Source organism: Acanthochromis polyacanthus, chromosome 18 (genome assembly GCF_021347895.1).
Source record: "Acanthochromis polyacanthus isolate Apoly-LR-REF ecotype Palm Island chromosome 18, KAUST_Apoly_ChrSc, whole genome shotgun sequence".
Classification (NCBI taxonomy): Eukaryota; Metazoa; Chordata; class Actinopteri; family Pomacentridae; genus Acanthochromis; species Acanthochromis polyacanthus.
In genome coordinates this window covers 11,534,168-11,545,388 of record NC_067130.1, presented here as the reverse complement: position 1 = coordinate 11,545,388, position 11,221 = coordinate 11,534,168, and positions in this window count along the sequence as shown.

Genomic DNA, 11,221 nt, shown 5'->3' with positions numbered 1-11,221 from the left:
TCAGGCAGCCAGAAGCTCAGTCGCCATTCTTTTTTTTTCCCAAGTGTGTGTTTTGTATTGTTTCTTGCAGGTTCTCTGCTGTTACAAAACTGAGGCCGCCTTCTCTCCTGCACTGTCCAGCAGTAGGAGGCTTTATGTAGGTAGCACACGATCCTCACAAAAGAATAGTTATACGATGGCTTTGGCTCCCTTGGTGAGAGTTTGATGAGAAGATCGATACTATTTTTGTATCTTGTGTCCTAAATATGAAGCTTTAGCCAGGAGACAGCCTGGCAAAGTTCACCAAGCAACTCTAAAAGTCAAATTTGCATACAAATGGGTGACAGATTAAAGGAAAAACTAACATAACGTGTCTTAAGGTGTTGGGCCTCCAGAACAGCTTCAGTGTGCTTCGGTATTGCTTAGATGCCTGTATGGAACTGTACTGGAAGGATGAACACCATTTTTCCAAAAGATACTCATTCACATTTGGTGTTTTGATGATGGTGGTGTAGAGCAAAATCTCCAATATTTGTTCATTCAGGTTGAGATGGCAAAGGCTATAGCTTCATAACTCACATCATTTTCATACTTATCAAACCATTCAGTGCCCTGTGGAGAGAGGAACTGTCACATGTTAACAATCAACATAGAAGTGCTTCATTCTAGGATAAAAGTAGTCACGCTCAATGACTTTTTATTGATAATGCCACCAAAACGCCGGTAACAAAACTACCGGATCCCCTCACTGTAGGAGGCCAAGAGGTTCAGGTTTCTCCTTTAATTTATCACCTGTGTGTATCTCATTTGTTTTTATTCAACACTTAAGTGTAAAAAAAAACACTGTGGTTTTGCAGGAGTTTGTATGTTGGACTATGAACAGTGAAGACTCCAAGAAGTAGCTGTGACTGGCCAAGAATCAGTCACTATTAAACTACACAGTGGTTTTTACACTAATTAACTACAATTTAAACAAATATAAAAATTGAATGATCGAGCTTTAAGGGTGCTTGTAGGATCCTGACTGTTTCCTCTTAGTCTTTGTGCTAAGCTAAGTAGCTGCTGGTTGTAGCCTCATGTTTACTGGACAGATATGTGGTAGATCATCTGATCTGTCTCCACACAGATATATTTATTTACAACTACTCTGTTAATGTGATGCAATCTGTTCTTGGTACAACCGACAGACATTCTGAGAATTTTAGTCAGATTGATGCTTTCATCACAGATTGTTTGATTTGAATGGGTTTTAGAAATTTTCCAAAAATGAAGACAGGAGGATTAGAAATGAAGTCATCACCTCAAGACTTCTCAGATGTAGCCTGATCCGTAGCAACTGGTTTCTTTTTGTTCGTTTTATTTATTTCGAGGTTGACATCTACAGGCCAAGACGACAGCTCTGATTTTTGAAAAAAAATAAAAAAAATGTCCTTTTGGACTTCATCGCTGCTTTCTTGGCTCGTTCTAGCCACACTACCACACTGTTGCCTTGCGAAACACAAATGAAAAAGCAGCATAAAAACCCAACTGTCACAGGCTGTTTATACATCACAGAGTGTTAATACATTTTAGCGCCGAATCCGTCTCCCATGTCTTATTGTCGCCTGCTTTTGTCATAACTGCAGAGGCAGCAGAAACAGAGGCGGAAAACCACTTTGGGGGGAAAAGTTTACAGCACAATGGCACCCACTGTACTGCTGGAGCTCCCACTTCCCGAGAGAATTTCATGCTTTTCGTCTCTATTGTATTAATTTTCATGCCTGAAATTCTCTTTTTCTCAAGGACGGTATAATAGATGCAATTGGATGTAAAGAATGGCTCATTTTCAGCGTGGGGTCGTTGGTAGGTTACAGTCGGATTGCACGCTCGAGGAGACTGAAGCGCTGACTCTCACCTGCTTCCAGCTCTATTATCGTGGTGCCAGATGGTTGAGCGGAGGTTTTCACAAAGTGACATGGCTCTCCTTGTTCCTTTATGGTGCCAGGGTCACCTTACCATCGGCTCCCATTTCAGGTGACAGCAAGAAGATGGATGGAGCAGGGGATTCTGGGATGGGCTGTTTTTTGTTTTTTTATTCCTGGATGTCGGTACGTTTTCCTCAAGGTCTTGGTGAGATTGCGTTGACTACCATTGCGGTGTGACTCCCGAGGCAGAGGTCACACCCAAATCAGTGTGTACTGAGTGATGCAGAAAGTAGGACGCTGGAGACCAGCTCGCTGAAGTACCGGTTTGCCCCTTGTGACGCTGAACTCATTAATATCACAGATTACCACGGTAACGGCAGGAGGTCGTTAGGCTCGGCGGTTTTAGGATGAGGTCACAGCGAGAGACGATCTCGCTCGCAGCACGAGAACGGCACTGAATATAAAAATAAAAATAAACAGACACCAAACCACCTACTGCGCTTCAGTCCCACATATCTCGGTTGGAATGAAAACAGAGTTTCAGTGGGTTGGACCGTCAATGGAAGAAGAAATTTCACAAAGAGATAGAACAATGTGACAGACAGACTATCACGATCTTGATGTCTGGACAATACTTGGTAACCTATCTGAAGTGAGCATCACAGGGCGTGAACAACCTGGTCAGCTCACCTTAAGAAACACCCGTACAGCTGCTTTTCTCATGTTTGTACTTTACACTGAAACTATTTCCTCAAATCACTGGCCACTGACCTATTTACATGGAGTCATGGAATTTTCTGTTACAAAACAGAGGCGGACACCAGATGGAAATATCTCAACAACTGTGACGCGGTTTGTTGTGAAATCTTGTACAGACATTCATGGTGGCCCGAGGATGAACCCCATTGACTGGGGTGGTAGAGCCAGCAGAGCCAACTTGAACTTGTGGACAAAGAAAGTGGAAAATTGTGTGTTCGTGACGTCTGGAAGGTGATATAATCAAGACTTTAGTGTGTGGGTGACCGGAGATGGTAAACATGGTGAACTTATACCACCTCAACGAGTGTTTCTTCATCTGAGCATTTCAACATGTTGACATTTACTTTTTAAAACGTGGAAAGTACCCTGATGAAAATGTGGCACAGTAGCCACTGGAGTATTTCTTGAAACTGAACACGAAACATGCCAAAATTATTTTGCAAAGCTTAAACTGTGATCATTTTTAGTGCAAAACTGACATTTAAGTCAAAAGATGTTTCCACTCCAGCTTTCTCATGTTTATACTTTCCACTGAAACAATTTCCACACATCACCAGTCACTGACGTATGAACGCAGAACCATGTAACATTTTCCAAAATAGGAACTTTTCAAGACAAGATAAAAAGAAACGGAGCGAAGCAAACAGGTAAGAGATCGTTATTAATCTGGCAATGTCAGTTAGGCGGTCGGTCCACCTTCTTTGGTCAAGAAAACATCTCAGTGACCATTGAGCAGTTTGCTGTAAACTTTTGCGCATTCATGGTCCCCAGAGGATGAATCCTAATGACTTGGGTGATCTGCTGTCTTTACATGTAGTAGCATCAGCAGGTTTTCACTTTACTTGTGAAATACCTCAACATGTACTCACTAGATTGAATGGAAGATGATATAGTCTAGTAATTTTGGAGATCGTCAGACTTTTTCTCTCCCATCTCAAATTCCCCTCAGAATCAATTTGAAATAGCATTGTCAATCTCTTGATGTTTTATCTCGTGTCTTGATCAGGTTTAATTTTTCATTTGTGTAATATTTGTAAAACTATTTACTCTCCTGATACCACAGAGCTTGTCAGCATGTTGGTTTCCATGGTAAGTTGTTCAAAAAACTCTGATCTGAGGAAGATGCAAGTGTGATCCCCTGTAAAGTTGCATAAGGCATTGATTGTACTCACTCGTGGACACACAAGAACAGTATGGATGCATTGTTGTTTTCATTTTCTTACATTTATGTATCTTTCTTCTGTTTTTTCTAGTTCACGCGAGTCCATTTGGACATTCATAGGAGGTCCTCTATATAATCTGTGCATGAACACTGCAGACACAAATTGTGGGCTGCACGATGGCGTCCTCAAAGGGGTCCACACGGACTTTTGTGGAATTGGAGAAAGCGCATGTAGAAAAGGTAATACTGGCCTTAGACTGTTTACAGTACTTTCATATCATGTTTTGTACAAATGTTTGCATGCTAATCTGCGAATCTGAAATGATGAACATGGTAAATGGACCATCTCATTCTTCTGCGCACTATAGTGTTTTAATGACCCAAAATGTAATGTGGTGAAAATATAGTACCACAGCCGCTGAAGTATTTTCAAAACCAAGCACAAAACATGCTGACATTTGTAATTTGTTCATTTATTTTGCAAAGTTTCAACAGTGACGTGTTACACTCCAGCTCATTTAGGAGTTCCTCGATGGTTCAGAAGAAGTTCAGGATGTCATTAAAATCACTCCTATCATTTCACAGCAGACACACTGTTAGGCTCCATTTATCTTGGATAGACCAACACACTGACCGACGTCGGAGTCACTGCTTGGCCTCCTGCATGTAGAACAATTATGCAGATCTTCAAAACTGTTTCACGCTAATGGTCTTTAAAGAGAACTGGGTCACTGAGGCCTCCAGCTACTCTGACAGTACGCCACAAAATGAATCCCTGAACGAAGCCAGACTAAAGGAAATGTAAAAGTACAATGCTCTCTGTGGAACTTTTATCAAACACCAGCTTGTAGACATGAATTCCACACTGAAAACATGTTTTAATAAAACCCCTTGAATGAGAACATATATCACAGACAAGACCTGAAAAGAAATGTTCCAATTGAGAATAAAATGCTTCTTACATGGAAAATACTTTCAAGACATGAGGAAACCACCAAATGACCTCAGTGACGATTCTGATATAAGGTTTCAGTGTTTTCACATCTCTTCCTGCTTCACTGCCCTTTATAATTGCTCGCGATGGTTGGCTACATATTAATTTTTAACAAATGTCTATATGGGGATATGTAAGGGTGTAAGAAAAATACTGATGCATCACGATCCATCAGTCTGACTTTGATCCATCCGAAAAGTCTGGATCGATTAAAAGTGATTAATATTGTATTAAGGTGTTTCTTTTTATCGACTGACTACTGTCCGTGGGCTGTGAGCTTCATGCTGAGCTGCTGCTGACTGAAGATAAAGTTTTGAACTCATGCTCAGCTGGCAGTTTATTAGCTACACCAGAGTTAAACCACAGCAGGCTAATCCAACAGTCGACATCATCCAAAATGATGGTGACGGTTTGAATCAATACTTCTCTGCACCAGCTTCAGTTCAATTTACACTTAGTTTTTATTTTTACTGCGCCAACTCCAAGTCATCCCAGGACACTTGTCAATAGCAAGCCAAAATTTGATATAATATTATAGAGAAAACCTCCACAAATCCAAACAACTCCCTTTGAAGAAGCACTTTAGCAACAGTGGGAAGAAAAACTCTGACAGAACCAGGCTTAGGGAGGGCAGCCATCTGCCTCAACCAGCTGGGGTGAGGGTAGGGTAGGACACCAGTGGTAAACAAACAACAAAAAACAGCACTACAACCTTCATGAGGACAGAATTTAGTGCAGGACTATTATTTTAACTTGGATTAGCTTGTTTAAATTCAATTACCTTTTCTTTGTCGCGACTTTAAACATCTGTACAGCTGTTGTACATTTAGAAAGTATCACATATACTGACTCAGAAGTAATCTTTGGAAAGATGGTGCCCTCTTGAAAGTGTAAGAAACATCTACTGCTGGATTAAACTAACTCACCTCTCATGCGTGAAACACCTTTCTCAAAAAAATAATCAACAAACATATCTGTTAGTAAGACAGGCTGTGTTTACGTCTTGTTTTATGTGAGTGTATGTGTTATAAAACCACAGAGATCTTTTTGTGTGACTTGAAAAAAATAAAAATGAGTCTTAACGTCATAAATGTCATACAGTAATGTCAGTTCCATGACAGTATCTTTCTAATATTGACTATACTGAGCTACCTATCATACCAGAGCAGGTAAAGCTGGAAACAGCAGCAAATCTCCTGCTGCACTAAAAACCTACCTGCGAATTCGACTTTTTATTTGTTGGAGAATAAATGTGTAACGCCTTCTTTCAAAACCTGCTTTCTTGTGAGTCCTTGGCACAGGTTCCACTAGTCTGTGAGACGTGAGCTTATTAACTCAAGGCTGATGTTTCTCTCTCAGGGTTTTTTCATTTGAAATGTTTCACTGAAGTGAAGAGAAGTCAGAAATGCATCATTTGCATAACAAATTGTTTATCTTACATTATTCCATATCTCACCTCGTATTTATCATATGACCCCCTCTGGGGATCATGACCCCCTGCTGGGAACCACCGCCTTAGGACACAAACATTCACACAGCCATGTTTTCTTTTTATACGACAGTATGACACAAATTTGCCTAATGTTCTTTGTCATAAGGGACGATTCGTATACGGTAACTTGAATACATTTAGCTAGCACTTACATTATTTAGCAGTTGTGCATAGAATTTGTGATTCTCTTTTGTCACTGAAATACAGTAATACTACAAATAAGCTTGACTTATTTCCCGTAACACTGATATATACTGATTTATTAATTTTTAAACGTGAATGCATGAGGTGAGCTTTTAGACCAGGCGTGTCAAACATGCGGCCCGTGGGCCAAAAGCGGCCCAGCAGAGGGTCCAATCCGGCCCATGGGGCAACTTTGTAAAGTGTAGAAATTGCAGAGAAGACATTCACTGCAAATTATAATTTTGTAAAACTGTAAATTTAAAATAACTTCTAGACCTTGACAAATTGTTTTCATCATAAAGTAAGATACTGAATTACTCATTGTTGTTCTGTCGTTTTGTGCCTCATTTTCGTAATTTTGTGTTTCCTTTCTGTCTGACTTTTATTGTTTGTCTCATATTTTTGTCGTTTTGTGTTTCCTTTTTGTCTCGCTCATGTTTTTTGCCTTATTTTTGTTGCTTTGTGTTTTGCTTTATTCTTTGTTTTTTTGTCTCGTTTGTCCATTTTTGTCGCTTTGTGTCTCATTTTTGTAATGTTTTGTCTCGTTTTTGTTGTTGTTTTGTCTTTTTTTTGTCTGATTTTTGTTGTTTTGGTCATAAAGTGAAATAGTTGTTCACTTCTAGAAGACTAGTGGCTAAATGCTGTGTTCCTTTGTAGGCACACTGCGATCTGGAAGTTGTAATCTGAAAATGACAAACTGAGGCACAAAGTTTTTGAAATTGAACTTATTTCTCTTAATACATTTCAGGTTGTTCATGATGTTTCGTAGAAAGATAATTCCATAAATTAACTTGACCTCCAACTCAGCCGGGTAAAAAGAGGACAAGTAGATCTACAGCTAACATTTGGCTTCTGGGATAAAATGTGGGTCACGCAGCATGTTTGAGGACATCACACCGGAGCTTCGTCCCTCCTTCATTATGGTGGAAGCCCCACTGGAGAGGCTGACAAATGGTGTTTTTTTTTTTTTTCCCAGCACAAAAAAGATGAGAACAGAAGCACATGCAGCTTCTTGCTGTTAACCGCAGGATTTTAGAATTATTTTTAATTATGCAGTGACATTTACCAATGTGGGCGTCTTTTGCTCTCTCTTGACAAGATATCTGATGTGCAAGTGGTGAGAAAAAGTCTGCTCCATCTTTTTAATTAAAGCTGTCTTATTTTTATCAGTCTTATCTCAGCAATGACCAGCTCCACGCGTTCCGTTTTCACCCGGCTCTCAGCTCTCTGATTCACACAGAATACGCTTCTGTAATTGCATATGCATGACCCCTTGTCTGGAAGCAGTCACCATGTCAATAAATTATAGTAAAGGCCAGGACTGCTATCTAGAATATTAATCATCCTTCTTCCTGTGCAATGCTGTTTTACCCCCTTGCATGCCCTCTCTTGAATTAGCTCCAGGGGTCAACCAATAAACCTTTAAAAGATTCTTAAAGCAATAGTTGAGCTTTTTTTTTTTTTTTTTTTTTGCAAATGCACTTATGCTCTTTCTGGCTGAGAGCAGAGGTGGAAGAAGTATTCAGATTCTTAACTCAAATAAAAGTGCCAATACGACGATGTAAGGATGATCTATTACAACTGGAAAGCCTGCGTGCATAATCCTACTTCAGTGCATGAGTATTAGCAGCACAGTGTAGTTAAAATCATTAAGGAAAAGCACAAATTTGATCCCTCTAACTGATATATTATGATATATGAAAAAAATGTCAGTGTGTCAGCAGCATAATTTGAACATTTATTAAATTGAAATCAAAACTTTCAAGGGGAAAAGTCACAATTAGGTTGAGCTCTTAACTCATAGACATCTGAAATGTAGGTCTCACAAAATTAGAAACTACTGGTTTAATCTCTAATAATGTGCGTGTGTGTGTCGGTTGATATATTATCCAGTGTGTAAAATGTTTATATTAAAAGCAACTAACATGACAGTCAGATAAATGTAGGGGACTAGAAAGTATATTTTCCTCTGAAATGTATAAAGCAGCATAAAATGGAAATCAAAAGTGTGCTTAAATACAGTACTCAAGTAAATATACTTAGCTACTTTCCACCACTGACTGAGAATTAGATGAACACTTCAAGACGACTCCAGTTTATGGGTTAATGTATATTTAAGGGACTTTTGAAGTCCATGGGATATATCTTGCATCTATTTTTATTCAGAGTAAGAACAACTAATGTTTTTTTAATATTCATTATGATCATATCTTTACAAATTCCATAATTGTTTAGCATGGAAACAATCACTTTTTTAACAAAAAATGACTGGATATCACTAAAATGTCAACTAAACAACTGTCCGAATTGAATAACAACCACCTGCTAATCTGGCAGGAAAATTCTTGCAAATATTTTCAAAAAATGAGTAAAAATCGTCCAAAAATCCTAAAAATATCTACAGTGATTACATATATATCAGTAAAACTTCAATTTTCTTGAAGAGAAATATTAGAAAAAAATCAACCAAAATCCAGCAAAATTCACTGGATTTTGTTTGATTTTTTGTGAATGTCCTTAAAGGAATTTTTAACATTTCCTTTTTCCACCAAAAAAATGTTCAAAGATTCCCCAATAATGTTGAAAATGTGAACATCAGAAGTTTCACTGTGAAAATAGATTCCCCCCCCCCCCCCCCCCCCCACACACACACACACACACACACACACACACACACATTTCAAAACTTTAAAACGGGTCAATTTGACCTGCAGGACGACACGAGGGTTAATATAGTTAGTTGGTTGAACATAATTTGACTGGAACTCGGAAACACTGACTACACTAGATATAGCATCATTTGAAATATTTGTGAGGGGAATGGTGCAGTTTTATTCATAGTTAAGAGGAGGCTTCAAGATGAAAAACCTGTAAAATTCTGCTCCTCTCACCAGCTTAGTAAATTGCAAACACTCCCTAATACACATGTAGGTTTCTTGTATTAGGATTTACCCACAGAAGGTGCACTACACACCGTTCATTGTTGGTTTTCATTGATCAGAGATTTGGTTTGATGTAAATGTGCCCTGGATGAGACGTGGTGGCGCAAAAACTATGCAATAAAACCCCGTCCTGCACCTTTATGCGGCTAGAAAGCAGACAGACTCTTGGAGCAGACTGAAATGGAAAACGGTTAGATAAAATTGGCTACTTCCTGGAGTCTGGAGAATAGTCACACACACAAAAGGAAGGGCAGGGTGATGTAGAGAGAGAGAGAGAGAAAGCGAGAGAGAGAGAGCTGAAGGGGAGGGGACAATGTGCGTCTGCAGCCACTTCCACAATCCCTCTGACAGACCTTTTCCCCTGACTGATTGGTTCCAGACTGCCTTAAAAAAACGGCGCAGTCCCCTCCACAGTTTGGGGCTGTTGCGTCGCGCTCCTGCCCCGGCGCCAGTGGGGGATCTTGGGACAATGCGGGGATGAACTATTGACTACTCCCATCCACACACACATAAATACACACCTCTGCTTCTCCCTCCCCTCCCCTTCTCTCAACCCCGCACGTCTCTGCCATCATCATCATTATCAGCCATCCTCTTCCCCTTACTCCTGCCCTGCAGCCACACTGGCTCACTGTCACATTAACATACTGCTGCCTGCACCTCCTCCCCCTGGACTACTGTCTGTCGAGGGAACTCTGCTGGGCTTCTGGAGGACACACACAAACACGCACACGCGTGCGCGCATGCATATTGGAGAAAAAGAAGTGTGTTTATCCCGCATCCATGCTCATACATTACAATGTGACCGGGAGACTCCGACGGGGCTGCAGACACAGATGTTGCGCGTCTCCTTCCAGTTGCTGTTTAATATTAGATTCTCTCTGCAGATTTTGCTAGGTTTATTTGAGCCCCAGTTTTTTCTTTTAAGTCGAATATAAGAGCTGCACTGCCAGGATGCGTGATTATGTATAAATATGAACAAAATGCCTCACTTAAATGCGTCTGTTTGTTTCTTAAACCCCACATAATACAGCAAATTGATCAAATCAGGCCACCGCGCCTGTCATAATAAATATGGATTCCGCTTGTAAAGACAGTAATAAAATGGGCAGATCCTGTTACAGATCTGCTGTCAGGCCAGAGAGGAAATTGATCCCGGGCTGATAGAGCGTTATGGTGGATGAATAAAGCTGTTGTGTGGGTAATTAAGACGGATAAACTCGAAAAGGACGCATATGCGATTGTGTTTGTCCCACCTGAGAGGGAACAAAATCGTCCAGAGGGCGGCAGCAGCGCGCTCCCATCTGCGTTTCGGACATGTTGAAAAAAAAGAATTGGGCTTTTCCTCCCTGAGCCCAGTCTCACAGGCATATATATGTTTTTTCATGCTGCTTGTAGGAAGACCCCAACTAGAGTCCCAATACCTTAATGTGAAGCAGCTCCACCTACAACCCAGCAGATATTCGGAAGTGGTGCGTAATGTGTGCGTAAAATCCCCCAAATAAAACCAAGCAAAACTCCCTTCAGTGATCAAAAGCCTAATTTGGAGTGCTGCGCACACTTGTCTGCGTAAAGACCTGCTTTGATATAAAAAAGGATTGCCGTTTAAACACTTAAACCCCTTAAGTTTTGCGCACGAGTAACTTTAAATTATTTGAAGCTGTAATTTTGTAGGTTTTTGACGCATTTCATGCCATAAACATTTGCTGGAAAAGGCAGAAATCAGCTTTAAAAAGGTACAGAAGGACTAAAATCCTTTATGATTATTGTTTTTATTTTAACAATATAAAAAACCTTCAACTGTGA